The sequence below is a fragment of the Carcharodon carcharias genome, chromosome 12 (assembly GCF_017639515.1).
Source record: "Carcharodon carcharias isolate sCarCar2 chromosome 12, sCarCar2.pri, whole genome shotgun sequence".
Classification (NCBI taxonomy): domain Eukaryota; kingdom Metazoa; phylum Chordata; class Chondrichthyes; order Lamniformes; family Lamnidae; genus Carcharodon; species Carcharodon carcharias.
Genome location: NC_054478.1, coordinates 96,361,984 through 96,380,014, shown reverse-complemented (window position 1 = coordinate 96,380,014; position 18,031 = coordinate 96,361,984).

Sequence of the window (18,031 nt, the reverse complement as noted above, 5' to 3'; positions counted from 1 at the left end):
AGTGCCGCTTTCCTAGTTGGGTGGGAACAATCAGCCAAAAGTGGCACGAAAAGCAGGGACTCCGCCATGAAGTGGGAAACAGTCCCCACTAACCGGAAAATGAGAGGAAATAACTTAGCAGCAAAATCAAAAACTAATTTTTATCGATGTGGAAACAATCATATTTCTAGCGCTTGAAAATTTTAATAAGTGGAGTGTTATTTTTGCCACGTAATGGGACAATGCAAAGCAAGATTTAAACCAGCTTCCAAACAACAAAAGGAGTCCAATGAGGTATACAGTGTAGAAGAGCCAAAAACAACCAATTTGACATTTATTCATTATTCAACATGAAAGTTGGGAAGACAGAGCCAATTACTGTCACATTGCAAGTGAATGGTAAACCCTTAAAAATGGAAATAGACATGGGTGCTTCTACTATGGTAATAGGAAAAAATACTTTCAGATATTTAAATAAAGGTGATCAATAATTAAATTTGGAACAAACATCTGCCAAGTTGATAACGTACACAGGTGAAGAAATCCAGGTAAAAGGTATCACCAGAGCAACTGTTCATTATAGACACCAATTGGCTCAGCTACCAGTGAGGGGATTAGAAGGTAGAGGACCAAGCCTACTAGTCAAAATTGGTTGAGGGAAATCAACATTGATTGGCCAGTAAGATTTCAAAAGGAAGCAGGAAGAGTAACATCATGAGAGTAACTTCATTATAGACACCAATCGGCACAGCTACCAGTGATGGTGGTAAGAGGTAAAGGACCAAGCCTTCTGGGGCATGATTGGTTGAAATAGATTAAATTTAACTGGTCCGTAATCTTCCAGTTGCAAGCAGGGTTCTACCAGAGCTGTTAAAAAAAAATGACACTCTCTTCAAGGGTGAACTGGAAAAAAATCTAAGGCTTATCGACCAAGATTTACATGGACCCAGAAGCAAGAAGAAGCCTTCATGAAAGTAAAACAGTTCTGATACTCTTCAAATTTGCTAGTGCATTACAACCAGACAAAGGAATTGGTGCTACCTGCGATGTGTCCCCTATGAAGTGGAAGCGTTAGTATCTCACAAAATGGACAACGACACAGAGGAACCAATAGGTGATGTATGCAGAACATCTACCACAGCTTAAAAGGCCGAAAAGGAATGTCTGTCGATTATTTTTGGTATTAAAAAATTCCACCAAAAGTGCTTGGGCATGATAGTGTCAGACCACAAACTACCTTTGAGTCTGTTTAGTGAGGAAAAGGCAATGCCTCCCATAGCATCCACATGAATAAAAAGATAGGTCCTAATTTTGGTAGCATACAAGTACACCTTTGTACATAGACCAGGGATTCATATAGCAAATGCTGATGCAATTAGTCGCCTTCCTTTGCAAGAGAAAAACAACCATATCCCAATCCTCCAAGAAATTGCGTTACTGATACATTTCCTAGATTCCTCACCCGTCTGTGCCAGGCAGATAAGAAACTGGATGAATTGTGATCTAGTCCTGTCTTGAGTGAGAGACCAAGTGTTACATGGTTGGTCCCAGGAACCAGTCTCTGATGAATTGAAGTCATTTTTAACCCAAGCCATGAGATGAGCAGTCAAGATGGTATTCTATTATGGGGTACACAAGTAGTAGTTCCTGCACAAGGAAGGGAGCCACTCTTAGCAGAGCTGCACAATGCCCAGCCAAGAATCTCACGAATTAAGGCAATAGCGCCAAGTTATCTTTGGTGGCCAGGGATGGACAGCGATATTGAAAGGGTGGTAAGACACTGAGCAATGTCAACAGCTACAAAGTTGTCAGTGACAGCCCCATTATGCCCATGGGAGTGGCCTGGAGGACCCTGGGCGTGATTGCAATAGATTGCATCAGTCCTTTCCTTGGAACCATGTTTCCACAGATTCTAGATGCTCGTTCCAAGTGGTTAGATGTTTATGAGGTAAAGTGGTTAATGTCAGGCACTACTATAGAAAAACTACGTCAGAGCTTCACCATCCATGGATTACCAAAGGTAAACATTTCAGAAAATGGTACTGCATTTACGAGCGCTGAGTTTCAACGATTTGTTAGCATCAATAGTATCAACCATGTGAAGACTACACTGCACCAGCCATCATCAAATCATCAAACAGACTGGCAGAAAAAGTAGTACAAACATTTAAGGTGGGAATGAAAAGGTTAACAGGTGAAATGTTGGAAGCTAGACTTTCTCATTTCCTATTTCACTACAGAACAATCCCTACCACACCACCCCCTCCTCCCCACCCCCCAGTACAACAGGTTAAGAATTATTGATGAGGCACCGTCTTCGGACAAGACTAAGCCTAATATTTCCCAATTTGGAGAGGCAGGTGGAGAAAAGTCAAAGGAACCAAAAAGTGACTCATGATTTGCATAGCCGTGAGCGACAATTCACTGTTGGTGAAGCAGTATATGTAAAGAATTTCAGTGGAGGACCGACATGCTTACCTGGTAAAGTAAGCTCTGTGAATGGACCATTGTCATACCTCGTGGAAGTGGCGAGCTCGATCACCTACAAGCATGGAGATCATTTAAGAGAAAAGGAGATACCCCAAGAAAATGTAACGATTGCTGAACCTGCGGTTCCTGTGGAAGCTGCTCAACCAAGGACAGACATGCCTGATGTCTCTGTTGGAGTGGAAGACACTGAACTGCATGTGTCTAATGATGTTACTACATTAACCTGATGTTAATACGGTTTCAGGGAACGTGTTTCCTGCAAAGGAATCGGAAGTCGTGGAGCTGCGACGTTTCACACAGATCAAGAAACCACCTGAAAGATTGAACTTGAAATTTCACAACCTATGTAAATGTTGTAACATCATGAGATAAATATCCTTATAAATTCAAAATGTACAGAAAAGTTAAAAGGGGAGAAATGTATTAATTATAGTTTGGATAAACATTTGGACTGTAGATTTAAGAATAATCCTGTGTTGTAAGATCACATGATCTGTGTAAACCAATGAGTCAGCCACGCAGGGTCCTCTTGAGAGAGTTCTTCTTTAGTTATGGAGTTCGATTTACATGTGTAGTTGCTGCTGTTGTCTTGTAAATAAAGGTTAATGTGTCCACTAAAACAAAAGTTGTCTGGAAGATCAATTCTATAACAGTTTGTTTACAATGTTTTAAAATATCTCAGCAATCACAAGATTTCTAAACACATATTCACAGCTCAAGCTCCTCAGATCTTTCTCAAGAAACTTCTATGTACTTTTGCTTTCAAAGGCTCCACACAGGTTTAAAAAATCAAGCACTGTGAACATGGATCAATGAACAGATTAACGTATTCAAACACAGACCAATTAAACCATTGAACATGACATCATCATTTGCATGGCTAATTTTCATATCACCTACAAACTTCTTAATTATGCACCCTACATTTAAATCTAAATGATTGATTAAGGGCTGGATTTTTGCCGAGTTGAGATGACTAGGGAGCCTTTTAAAAATGGCAGCTGGGACCCAATTTCAGAATTCCTGGCCCCATTCCCATGGCTTCCAACTCTTTGGAGTGCCTTTTAAGGGTGCAGGCTGTTTCAGGTCACAGGCCCACACGCACCCTGTACTCCTGACCTGGCCAGCTCCATTGCGGGGTTAGACATGTACTAATCCTTCCCAATTTTCCTGGAGTCGGGCCAACTTTTCAAAGAGCCATAGTTCATAGCACCCCAGAGGTGACATGACCCATAGCCGACATGAGGTGACCTTTCAAAAGGTAAGTTCAAAAGGTCCGCCTCATGCCCCTCATGCCAAGGTATGTCCCCCAAACACATTATGGCTCCTAATGCACCCCACACCAAGATATTTCATCCTCACCCACTCCGCATGGACCCAGGAGAGGAGACCACTGCCAGTAATGCTCTGAGGCCTTCACCAGAGTTCACCATTGGATGCCGCAAGACAGGCAAGTGATGCGGTGTTTGAGGGACAGTAGGGCTGCCCGGCAAGGCAAGGAGGGGGAGGTCAGATGCAAAGGCAGGGGGTGATTTTCAATGCCCTCATTACCACTACCCACCTCCCCCCCCCCAAATACTTCCTGATGCCAGGTCCCTTGATCTGGCACTAAGTGCTTATCAACAAGGGAGTCCCCGTTAGGCCGTTGGCAAACCCAACTGCTGAGTGGCCTTCCAGGAGACCCATGCCATTAACATTAAATCACTGAGTCACCAACAATTCCCTGTGGGCTCAGGGATAATTGGCTTTGAGTGGCTTATTAATGAACCTAATTGACATCCAACTACAGGCAGGTGAGGGCTTGGCCTAAATAGCCAGGTGGTTATAGTACTGGGTTTGTAACCCCAAGATTGAGAGTTCAAATCTCACAATGGCAAGCTATGAAACAATGTAACTTCATCTGAAACAGATGGAAACGGGTTTGTACTCGAAAGAGTTACAGGCAGGTGAGGGCTTGGCCTAAATAGCCAAGTGGTTATGGTACTGGGTTTGTAACCCCCAGATCAAGAGTTCATTTTCTTAATGATCTCGTGGAGGTAATTGTGGATTCAGTTTGTTTCCTGATACTGAGGAGAGAAGGTGTGTGGTGTTGCTGCTCCTCAGTGTTTCAACTGTTTCTGCTGCTGCCTTTGGGGTTGTTGCTTCTGCTGTGTGCTGCTGCTGCCCCTGCACTTGAGGGTGTTTGCTGCTGCTGCTGGACCTGCACTTGAGGGTGTTTGCTGCTGCTGCTGGACCTGCACTTGAAGGTGTTTGCTGCTGCTGCTGGACCTGCCCGTGTGGAGCAAAAGGAGAGAGAGGGAGAGAAGAAGAACAGCTTCTGTTGCTACAGGACAGGAAGGCCAGGAGGCCAGGACTGTGTCTAAAAACAACATCCTAGGTGGGTGTCCAACATTATTGTTTGTGTAAGGTGGGGGCAATAAAGGACTGTGTTTTGTAGGGGGAGGAAAGAAGACTGCAGGAAGGTTTGGGGAAGGAAGAGAGGGGGGTGTGTGGTTAAAACCACCATTCTGCTACCCCCCCCCGCCCCACCCAGCCCTTTCCCAGTAAGGCCAGCGGTGGCTGGTGAAGACATCGCCTCCCCCTGCAAGAAGATCATCACACCCCACCCAACATCCACCTTTCACTGGAGACACCCACCTGGACTCTTCCCTTTTCCCTCCTGTGCCTCCCTGTCCTTCACTCCTCTCCCTCCTCTCCTCTCCTGTACAAAAGGGGGAGGTTATTACTACCTCCCTCCCTAGGGAGGAACATTGTATATTTAAAAAAAATATATATATATTAAAAAATATATATAATTTAAAAAAAAATGGCCAATCCTTCCCAGGGTGGGCGTGGCTCTGGCCTTAAAGCCAGTTCAACATCTCCTGTGGCCGGGCCCTCGAGGGCTAATGTGGAGGCGGCTTTGTCACCGGTGGCAGGGCCTACAAAAAAGACTTATGCGGGGGTGGTTGCTTCTGCAGCTCCTGCTGCTCCCGCTGCCCTGTCGCCATTCCGTCTCCTCACCAGGGCCCTCGGGGTAAAATGCTACGCTCACCCTGAGATGAATATTGAGGCCTGCGTTAAGGCTATGGCTGGGGTTGTCGGCCCCTCAGCCATTGTCGCGGCCTCAAAGATGTATGGGAGGGCCATCTTTTTCTTGAGGTCCGAGCGGGCGGTGCAACTCGCCCTGCAGAAGGGGCTCACTGTGGGCGGGACTTTTCTGGCGGTGGATCCCCTTGAGGCCACCGCCCAGAGGATTGTTATTTCAAATGTCCCGCCCTTTATACCATGTGGGCTCCTCCTCCCCCACCTTAATAAGCTGGGGGAGGTCAGGTCAGAGGTTGCACCAGTCCCGCTCGGCCTCAAAGACTCGGCCCTCCGCCACGTGTACTCCTTCCGGCGCCAAGTTTTCGTCCGCTTGGCCCGGGAGGAGTGCCTGGAGAGGGCCTTCTCAGTTAATTTTGAGGGGACCGCCTATCGGGTCTTCTGGACCGCGGAGGGTGTGCGGTGCCATGCCTGTAAGGAGGTGGGGCACGTAAGAAAGAACTGCCCCGCCTCCAAGGCCACGAGCCCCACCCAAGCGGCCGCGGCTGGCACCGCCCCTCCCCCCGCCACCACTCCATCTCCCTCCCCGCAAGGGGAAGCGACCCCGGCAGCAGCTGCCATCTCGGCTGCCGGTGAGGCGGGGGGAGAGCCCCCGCGCCGTAAGAAGGCGCGGAGGAAGACCCGAAATTTGGAGGCGGCCCCTGAAACGCCCCAAACCCCCCAAACACATGGAAAAACCGGCTCGGGGGAAAAAACATCATCCGGCCCCGGCGTCATGTCCGCGTGTGCTCCCGGGTCCGTGGGCGCTAAGGCGCCAAGTGCTGGGCCCGGCGTCGTCCCTGCGCGTGCTCCCGGGGCCGGCGGGGAAAAGACGCGGGACCCCGAGCCGGGGAAACAAACATCAAAAACCCAGAGGGTGGAGTGTCCGGGAGGGCTGGACAAGGAGGAGGGGGCCTCGGAAATGGAGGTCTCCCTAGCCCCCAGCCTGACCCGGAAGAGACGTCACGCTTCGGAGGAGGAAGTGGGCGACGCCCAAACTGAAGAAGTTGGGCGTGTCCCTTCCCCTGATGAAGAGGTGGTGGCGTCTCCACCCAGTAAAACCTCGCCCTGCCCTCTGGGGGAACCCGAAACTCCTACCCCTACCACTGTTCCCCCTACCAGTCTGCTGCAGTCCCCTGAACAGGACCCCTCGGGGGTCACTGAGGGCACCTCCCTTGAGGTGGTGTCCATCTCCAGTGCACTTAACACCCCTGAGGTACCTTCTGGCTCGTCGGGGGACTGCAACTTTGAAAATTTAAAAAATATAAATGCGTCATTGGGTGGCGGCGAAAAGGAGGGCCTTCCCGCTCCCTCCCAAACCTTGACACCGGGCGTCCTATGTTTAGGTCAGGAGCTTTTCCTGAGCCCCCCGGACGACCCGGTGCCGGGAGGAGAGCGGGCATCAGAACTGCCGCTGCCCTCTGGCCCAAAAGGTTTAGAGGAGACCAGAGAGGACTCCTCTGGCCTTGATCCTGGGGGTGGGATCGAGGCACAGATAGAGCCAGCTGGCAGCTCCGACTCAGCCCCTGTACTCAATGTGGGGGAGGGGTCGGAAGCTGGAGGCGACGACCCGGAGGAGGACGAGGTGTCGGTGGTGAGCGTTGGGGATTACGCGGAGTCGCTCTCAAGCGAGGCGGTGGATCCCCTGGTGCCCTCTACTGACTCCCCCCTCATCCCCCCAAGGGAACTCCGGGACTTTTTGTCGGGGCACCGCGGTCGCCGAGACAGGGTTCAGTTGGCCTTGGACCGGTGGCATTCGTTTCCGCTGGTGTTCTGGTCCACTCGCGAAGCTCTCAAGTCTCCCGAGTTGGATAGGAACGCGCGGCGGAGGGTCCAAACGTTTCTCGCTGGGCTCCTGAAGGAGAGGAAGGACTAAAAAGTCCTCTTCTTCTTTTTAATGACTTAAGGTGAAGGTTTGATGTACCTTTGACAATGAAGACCACTATAGCCAGCCTCAACATCCGCGGCAGCAGGGCCGCACAGCGCAGGTTCCAGAACTTCTCGGTCCTCAGGGACGGGAAGTATGCGTTGTGCTTCCTGCAAGAAACCCATACTGTTCCGGGAGACGAAGCCACATGGCTCCTGGAGTGGCGAGGGGGGGTCTACATGAGTCACCTAGCCTCCAATTCTGGCGGGGTGGCTATCTTGTTGGCCCCGCATTTTCAGCCGGAGATCTTGGGGGTCAAGGAGCCGGTGCCAGGCCGGTTGCTGCACCTGACTGTGCGTCTGGGGGGGGCGGTGCTTCACTTTGTGAATGTGTACGCTCCCCTGGGCACGCAGCAGCAAGCGAGCTTCTTTGAAGAAGTGTCCACTCATCTTGGCTCCATCGACGCTGGCGAGTGCATCGTCCTCGGGGGGGATTTCAATTGCACCCTCGGGGTCCGGGACCGTCACGGTACCCCGCACTGCACGCGAGGTGTGAGTAAGTTGCGGGACCTGGTCAGGTCCTTCGACTTAGTGGACGTCTGGCGAAATCTCCATCCTGACTCCAGCGTGTTCACCTTTGTGTCACCTGGAGTCGGAGCGTCCAAACTCGACCGCCTTTACGTTTCGAAGGCGTACGTGTCCTGCGTTCCGGCTGCTTCTATACAGCAGGTTCCGTGCACGGACCACCGTCTGGTGTGGGCGGAGCTCACTTCGTTCTGCGCTCGGACGGGGTCCGCGTACTGGCATTTTAATAACCTGTTGTTGGAAGACCAGCGGTTCCTGGACTCGTTCCGTCGCTTCTGGGCCGGCTGGAGAAGGAAGCGGGGAGGCTTCCCCTCCTTGAGGCTATGGTGGGACGTGGGCAAGACTCACGTCCGAGTTTTCTGTCAAGAGTACGCGAAGGGGTCGACAAAGAGACGCAAATCCAGGGTCGAGGAGTTGGAGAAGGAGGTGCTCGACCTGGAGGCACGTCTCCGTCAGCCCGACGCGGACCCGGCCCTGCGGTCGGTGTACGATGAGAAGAAGGGCGCGCTGCGGGACCTGCAACTGGTCGGGTCTCGGGGCGCGTTCGTGAGGTCGCGGATCTGTTTCCTTAAGGAGATGGACCGTGGCTCTCCCTTCTTCTACTCACTGGAAAAAAGGCACGGGGTCCGTAAGCAGCTCTTTACGCTGCTGGCCGACGACGGATCCCTTGTCTCGGATCCGGAGGGCATCAGGGCCATCGCCCGAGATTACTACACTGCCCTGTTCTCTCCGGATCCGTCCAGTGAGGAAGCTTGCAGAGTTTTGTGGGAGGACCTGCCGCAGGTCGGCCCGGAGTGCGCCGGAAAGCTCGACTCCCCTATAAGTCTGGGGGAGCTGACCGGCGCACTCGACGGTCTTTCTAGGGGCAAAACCCCGGGACTAGACGGGCTGACCGTGGAGTTCTTCAGGGCGTTCTGGGACGTCTTGGGGAGCGACTTCGCGGGGGTCCTGGGGGAGAGCATTGCTACCGGGGAGATGCCCCTTTCGTGGCGCAGGGCCGTGATTGCCCTGCTGCCGAAGAAGGGGGAGCTCCGCCTTCTTAAAAACTGGCGCCCAGTCTCCCTCCTCAGCACGGACTACAAAATCTTCGCCCGAGCCATGTCTTCTCGGCTCGGCACTGTGCTGGACCACATGATCCACCCTGACCAGTCCTACACCGTCCCGGACCGAACCATTTATGATAACATCCATCTGGTCCGGGACATCATCCACCATTCCCAGAGGGCTGGTCTGTCGAGCGCCTTCCTGTCTCTCGATCAGGAGAAGGCGTTCGACAGGGTGGATCACGAATACTTACTCGGAACTCTGCGAGCTTTCGGGTTCGGGACGCATTTTTTCGCCCGGATCCGACTTCTGTACACCGCCGTGGAGTGTCTAGTGAAGGTTAACGGGTCCCTGACGGCGCCCCTTCGCTTTGGGAGAGGGCTACGTCAGGGCTGCCCCCTGTCTGGCCAGTTGTATTCTATTTGCGTGGAGCCTTTCCTGTGCCTCTTGCGGAGGAGGTTGTCGGGATTGGTTCTGCGCGGGCCGGGCATGGGGTGGTCCTTTCGGCTTACGCCGATGACGTGCTCCTTATGTTTAGTGACCCGGCTGACCTGCGGAGGATGCGCGAGTGCCAGGAGGTCTACTCTGCCGCTTCTTCTGCCAGGATCAACTGGGGTAAATGTTCTGGACTCCTGGTCGGTCAGTGGCAGATGGATCCCCTACCCGAGGAGCTCAGGCCTTTCACCTGGAGCAGGACCAGCCTCCTCTACCTGGGGGTCCATCTCTGCCCCGCTGAGGAATCCTGGCCGGCAAACTGGCAGGAACTGGAGACGAAAGTCACCGCTCGCCTGCGGCGCTGGACAGGACTGCTCCGAGTGCTATCTTACCGAGGTCGAGTTCTGGTCATAAACCAGCTGATCGCCGCCATGTTGTGGTATCGGCTGGTCACTTTGACCCCTCCCCCGGACTTTGTCACAAGAATCCAGAGATTGTTAGTCGACTTCTTCTGGGACAAAAGACTGCACTGGGTCGCTGCTGAGGTTCTGAGTCTCCCGCTTAGGGAGGGTGGTCAGGCGCTAGTGTGCCTACGCACACAGGTGGCGACTTTCCGCCTTCAGACCCTGCAGCGATACCTCTACGTCGAGCCTCCTCCTAGATGGTGTGCCCTGATGACGTATTTCTTCCGTCAGGTGCACGGCCTGAATTATGACATGCAGCTCCTGTTTATAGAACAGCTGGACCTCGGTGGCTCCTTGCAGGCGTTGCCCGTCTTTTACCAGGACCTGATCAAAGTCTGGAAAGTGGTCGCCTCGCGACGCAGCTCTCCCCCGTCAGGAGTAGCGGCTATCGTCAGAGAGCCGCTGCTCAGGAATCCGCCCCTCCGTCCTTTTCAGTGGTTGGCGGAGAGGAGGGCTGTGGCCGCAGGGGTGACCAGGATCGGGGACGTGCTGGGTGGCGGAGGACTGGGCTGGATGCTCCCGCAGGAGTTGGCGCGACGCACGTCTGTGAGTGTCCAGGTCGCAGCCGATGCCATCCAAGACCTGAGAACGGTCGTGCTCGGACCCGACGTTATTTTGGGTCTTGAGGCGGCCCAGGTGCGCGGTGGTCTTCCGTCTGAGCGTTCCCCTGTTCGGACGGAATTCCACATTGGCCCCAAGCCCCGAACCCTCCCTCGGGTGCTGGTGCCCCGCAATATGAGCCGCCTCGGGGACATGCCCTCTGTGCCTTTTGGCACGGCAAAGAGGGGCTTTTTGTACGGACTGCTGCTGCACACCTTCCATTTTCTCGCCCTTGTCCGTCGACCGGACACGCCCTGGCGTGCCTTTTTGCTGTCCGGCGGCGGCCCCCGATGGGAGGCCCTCTATGGAGGTGTCCTCCCCCTTTCTATCGGGGACCTGGGTTGGAGGGTGTTGCATGCAGCAGTCCCTTATAATAAGAGGATGCATAGGTTCACGGACTCTCAGGACACATGCCCTTTTTGCGGTCTTGTGGAGTCCGTGGACCATGTATACATAGGGTGTTGTAGGCTGCACTCCCTTTTTAGTTATTTGAAAAACCTTTTATTGATGTTTTGTTTGCACTTCAGCCCCATGCTCCTGATCTATGGGCACCCGGTGCGGAAGGGGGTCGGGAAGGAGGAGGACCTCCTCGTGAACCTGCTCCTGGGCCTGGCCAAGTTGGCCATTAACAGGTCCAGGCAGCGGGCGATCGACGGGGGAGTCCCGCCCGATTGTTTGTCCCTCTTCCGCGGCTACGTTCGCTGCCGGATGTCCTTGGAGAAGGAGCACGCGGTGTCTGCTGGCACTCTCGAGGCCTTCCGTGCTCGGTGGGCACCGCGGGGGCTGGGGTGTTTTGTTGACTCCTTTAATCACATTTTGATTTAAAGTTTGTAAGTTTCCTTTAAACTTTGTTCTTGGTTTTACAGCTGACCTGAATTAGGGGCTGTGCCTGATTTATCCCAATTTTGTTGATTTGGTTTTCATTTAAAAGATTATCAAGAGTTCAAATCTCACAATGGCAAACAATGTAACTTCATCTGAAACAGATGGAAATGGGTTTGTACTCGAAAGAGTTACTGGGTTTGTAACCCCAAGAGCAAGAGTTCAAATCTCACAACGGCCAACTATGAAACAATGTAACTTCATCTGAAACAGATGAAAATGGGTTTGTACTCGAAAGAGTTACATGCGGGTAAGATTCCCATGTCAGGTCCTTCCTGCTCTCTCAATTAAATTAGGGACAGTCATCACGAATCTGGGAATTGGACTCTCACCTGATTCTCCTAGCTTCCCTCCCCTTCATGGCCACTCCAGTGGGCTCTATTAAATTCTGCCCTATGAGTCTATTTTAATTAACTTGTAAAACACACTTTACAGGTGACAAGCGTACATGCATACTAGAATCTTACTCTTAAAAGTGCTGAATTTCGCAGATCATATTATACAGTTTTGCTTTATCAACCAAAAGAATATGGAAAAAATGGTAAGGGAGTTTAATGATGCATCTTGTCGATGATTTGCAAAGATTCGCTATCCAGGGGAGCCTTGTGGCACAGTGGTATTTTCCCTGCTCTAGGTTCAAGCTCTACTTCAGAACTTGATGGCCATGGAAGTGTGTTCATAATATGGCCAAGCAAGTTGATTTTCAGCCTATAAATCCTTCTTATATACCCAATGGTAAGAGAGGGAGGTTCCTGGTCAGCAATATTGCGAAAGGCAATGGCAAACCACTACAGTACCTGGCTAAACATAATCATCGACCAATCCAATGGAGGCCCATGGTCACCAATGTCCTCTTAGGGCTGATACTTTAAGGAAGAAGATCTATCTAGAAGAGGGCAATTCTAGATTTTCTTCCTCTAGACTGATCAGTATTCTTACATTCAGTTGTTAGAAACCAGGAGAAAGAGAAATAATGAAGATCTGTAATGTGAGATTTAACACGAGCAGAACCGAATTCATTGCCAGAGAATATGATCAAGGTGATATAAATTCCAGAAAGCAAAGCAAGCATTAATTTTCATTGTCCGGACCTGCTTTAGAGTTGCTTGTTTATCTGCTTGGGAGTATTGCAATGGAACAACCACATCTGATAAAATTAAAAGAATGTCCTTTGAAAGCAGGCATCAAGACCTCAATTTTGAGGCCTGGCACATCAGCCTGAAGCCATAAAGTGGCTCAGACACACTGCTGACCATTTCCTCATGTCCCACTCAGAGCCCCATGTTAGGCAGGGTGTTAGTACAGATGTGTATTGGGGTTCAGTTAGCTGGACAGCTGGTCTCTAATTCAGAGTGCCGCCAACAGTGAGGCTTCAATTCCTGTACTGGCTGAGGTTATCCACGAAGGTCCTGCCTTCTCAACCTTACACCGTGCCTGAGGTGTAGTGAACCTCAGGTTAAAATCACCATCAGTCATCTCTAATGAGAGAGCGGACTCTGGGGCTATGGCAACTTTCTCTCTTGCAGGTGTGTGAGGCAGCAGCTCGAGTTGATGTCTGACTGTGATGTTAATCCACTGTTTCAGCTGAATTGACGAACATTTTACAAACTTGTTCTGTACATCACCACTGAACTCCTGTGATACTCGTGCTTCTGTTGAATATATGTTCAGTAACACGGGGGATTCCCCAATTAACCCAAGCATTACCTTGAAGGTGAGAAACTTTTGACTTACTTCTACTGTGGCAAACTTAGTGAAAATGCTGTACCTTGTTTTTGGAGGTTTTGATGTGAGTTACTGCATATGTTCAGAGGGCAGAGAATCTGGTGACACATCTCTGCAGAAGGTTTAGAGGCTATGGTTGCAATATCTCTGGGTCTAAAACATGACAGAGAAATGGAGCACAGACTGCAGAAAGGGAAGCTATGCAAAGAAGGAGGAGGATCCACATAGAAGATCCTTCTCAGCATGGTTTTTCAGAGAGCACTTCTCTAACCTCCACTTAGCCCAGGAGCAGGGAATGTCATGTGAAGATACATTCATTGATCTTGATCACCTGTGTAAGGTCATTCAGCTTCTACTGGTACTGTTATCAGATCTTCAGGTCCAGACTCTGGGTATTGACATCCCTGGCCATTTGCTCCCTTTGAAGAGTAATCCGTGAGAGTCTCCTGGACCCCAGTGGAAACATAACCTCTCTCCTCTGTAGGTGGGTGAACTCACACCTCCCCTTTTCTACTCCTGTCTCTAAGGTTTGGTCTGAACCCATCTGGGTTGAGAAAATGCTCAATGCTCACAACCCTTCTTTTAATAGTTGATTGTAAGACTGATAAACTTACAAACATCAGCACCCTGCTCTCCTTTTGAGTTAAATCAGCACTTACAAACGAACTTAAAAAAAAGGATCATGGTATCAACATTTGGAAATTAAATTAGCATCATGTTCACAAACATCATCCTCATAACATCAGAGCTGCACCTGTGCTGTTAACCCTTGTATTCCTGCTTCTAAAAAAATTATGCTTCTGTTCTTGCTGTTCCTTTAGCTTAGTTGTCTTGTTTTAGCCCATCCAATTCCTTTATTAAACTTATTCTCTGAGAGCTCTATGCTGTGCAGCGCTACTGTCGGCTGTTACTTTTTCTCGTCTGCTTCAGCTGCTACTGCTATCTGCTACTACCACTGCTGTCCTTATTACTAAAACACACATTTGTTAAAACTACCAAAAATTCACACCCATGACAAAGATTGTCACAAAACTCCTCCCCCAATCTGTGCCTTCTTACATATTGTAACAGTTAAATGAATAGTGTCATGAAAATAAAATAATTTTCATAATATTGTGATCTACAGTAAAAGTGGGTTAGTAGTGGGGTTTGGATTAGTTTCTTTGTGCACATGTGTGTTATGACGCAACAGTTGGTAAAGGCTGTTATTTAAAATCCCAGAGGGAAACTTTTAACAACTGTCGTAACTTAAATCTGAATTTATATGTTTTGAGTTTCAACTCTAAATTCAGGAATAAGACCACCAGTTCTCAAAAGGTTTTATATCAAATTACATGAGACATTTAATAATTTATACATGTTAAACACATACACATGGATACAAATTACTACTGTAACTTTTAACAAATTCCCAAACTAGTCTCCACTAAGACAACAGTAACCAACAGACACCAGGCAAAGCATTTTCATCTTAAAAATTTAAAATGAGGTTTCTTTCACTTTGGTTCCTTTTCAGACAGTTGTCGGCTTATAGCTGCTTTGATGTTACATGCCTCTGCTCTGCACACACAAAACTGATTTCTGTTATACCCAGCACATCTCATTGAATGTAAATTCTCATTGTACCATCAGCCCCTTTGAACTCCACCTCTTCTAACAATAAAACCCCTTTCATAGTACCAATTTTATTAGTAATATAAACATTGCTTGGTGTCTGCTAGCTAGGTGCAAGATTTCACTCCTCTTCTTGAATGCCCTATTCAACAAAATGCAAATGTACCTCTACCTCTCTACATCTCAAAACTAATATATATCAAAGCACCCAGATGAGCTGGTTTTAATCCAATTAAGCCACACCCACAGACAAAAGCTGTATTTTTTTAAAAATCCAATAACATTATTCACAGTAATAGCTTCATGACAATGTGTGCGTGTGAGGGATTTAATTGAATTGGAGACAGCTGGTCTGGAGGTTTTGAGTTATCAGCAAGAAGCTAGGTCTGAAATGCTGAATGTGTAAACATGGCAGAAGTTTTAGAAAATGAAGTTAAGGAAAATTTGCATTTATAGATAAATTAGGTTAGTTTGAATTTCAAAGAGATGGTAGGATGTTACACTTAGGCAGAAGAAGCCAAGTGCAACAGTGTGTTTATTTTTCCCAAAGATAAAATTAATACTATGAAATATTTATATTATGAGAAAAGTGGAAAATATATATGGGAGCAATGGAATTTACATTAAAAAGGCAGAAACATGTATAAAGGAGATGAGGCTATGTGTCAGAAGGGAGAAGGAATTCTAAGATCTAACACAAGTGTGAAAAGCCTCCAGTCTTTGTGCATTAAGTTGCATCCACAGAGCCAAAGCTTAGAAAACTCATTTTGAATGTGACTGCCCAGGGTATTGTGTTGCTTTGCCTGAGTCTTGTTAAATCTAATTGTTTCTACTGTTGCCTTAATGGAGGTGTTACTGACAGCCAGATTAATTAGGGGTTTTAGGAGTTATAATAGTAATTTGTAGACTTATGTATGTGCTTGAAATCTTTTTTTTGTGAATAAATGTTGAATTTAGTTTTCTAAAAGCCTCTGAAGTTGCGCTAATCTTATTATTTCTGAATTCAAGGCATACATCTCGAAATAGAACTGTTTTGCAATTTGTATTTTATCTGCATGATCAAGTTTCCCTCATGGACTTGATCCATCTAGCACACATCATCTGCCACATCATAACAATAGTCCATTAACATATGAAGGTGGTTTCGATGGGCAAGATCCTGGTTATGAATCCGTTAAGTTTTACTCAAAACAAAAATGTTCTCTGCGATTAGTATTTGAAAGGAATATGGGGGCACATTCAGATGCATTGGCTCCAAGTCTGTATGTATGATTTACAGTTCTACAGTTTATAGACACAGACTCATCATGAGGTCTGATAGCTTCATTAGCTGTCTCTTGACTTGTATATTAGAAAAGGTCATTCATTGGCCGGGATTTTCCGTGCCCGCCGGTGTCGGGCATGTTCGGTGGCGTGAGTGGACAAGACGGTGAGAAGGCCAAAATTAAGTTTCATGATGTTATGAAACCAGTTGGCGATCATCCACTTCAGCTGCCAACGGCAGGCCACACTTCCCACCATTGGATGTCGGGAGCCTCATTGTAATACATCAGCATATCATTATAAGGCCTGCCCACCAGACTCGTCCACCCGCGCCTCCCCCCTACTGGTTCATCCTCGCACATTGGTAGGAAAACACGCTGACGTGTTTCACATCAGCACATAAGCAATGTGCACCTGGCGGGCTGCAATTCACCCTGGACTTCATGGTTGGTTTGCCCATCTTGCTTCGGGCAGCACTCACAGTCATCAATGCCAGGCTTCACAGACAGCACATCACTTTTAGGGGGGAGCTCACGGGCGGGTCTCTACCTACCAGATCAGCCATATCTGGGTGGCTTTTCAATGACTGCAGGGCTAGGGTTTGCTTGGGGAAGGGGGAGAATTGGCCTCAGGCAAGGGAAGGGGCTGCACGGCGAGGGCTGTGCTAGGGAAGGGGATTATCCTAGGCTGTGTGTGTGCGGATACATGTTGATCTGTGCAAGTGGCTTCAAGATATTGAGGGGCTGAGGAGGAAGTCTCCAGAGGAGATGAGGCCAGGAGGACATGTGAGGGTATGTGTGTGAGAATGGGTGGTGATGTCTCTTGAGCTGGCAGTGAATGAGATGCCAGTGAATGTGTGATGGGCGTGAGTGTGTGAGTTTAAAGTGATGAGATAGTTGCCTTACCCTGGCTGTGTGGATGACATCATTTATCCTCTATCTGCATTGGATGACCAATCTCCTTTGTGTAGCATTGGCACTGACCACCGCTGCCATTCCCTACCAGGTTATCATGGTAATTCTGTTACCCCTCCTGCACCCAGAGCAGAGTTAGAGGACATCACAGCGGGCTTCCACAGTGTGCAAAAGGGCTGCAGTCTTCTTTGCTGCAGCGCTGGCTGGAAGCACTGAGCGCAGCTGTACTGTAAATGTGGTGCCTGGTGTGGTGGGTGAATGACAGCCCACCTGCCATGGAAACGGCGTGTTTCCTGGGAATGCATAAGTATTGCGGCGATGATACGACGTGAAAACCCGCCATCATGGACAACGTGTAAAACATTGTTTTACCTGCCCACTACCATACTTCGCGCAATTCTGGAGGCAATTCCACCCTCTGTTCTACCATTAAATCTCATGATGGACCTCAGATTTCTTTCATGGAAGCATTCCAGAGTTTTGATTTGGTGCCTGTAGTAGACCCAGGACTTTATGCCGTACAGCAGGGAGGTAAGGACAATAACCTGGTGGAATTTAATAAGTCTTTAGCTTAATGCTATGCTGCTTCCAGACATGATCATGGAGTTGGCCACAGGCAAACCTTGCTTTCCAGATGTGTGCACAGATATCTTCATGAATAGTGTCATCCATAGTGGACACACTTCCAAGGTGTGTGAAATCTTTCTAAAACCTTGAGACCGGTGCCATCAATGGCTATGTCTGGGGTTTCGTAGCATGTGCCCAGTGCTGGCTGAAACATCACCCTGCTCTTGGAAATACAGATTTGTAAACCAAAGTTTTTGACAGCACGCAAGAATTTGTTTGCCATAATCTGGATGTTTCCTCCTTCTGGGAAGTTAGGGCCCAGTCATCTGCATACAGAAGCTCTCTGATTACTGTCTTTATGACTTTGGTGGAAGCTCGCTGTCTGCTACAATGGCAGGACAAAATCACAAACAAGTGAAGAGGGCACTCAATAGAGTGCATACCTCTGCCACACTATTTTAACCCAACATTATTAAAATTATGTAACTCTTCCTTCAGTCTCTGTAACCACAAATCTGAAAAAATATCCTTTTGTTAAGA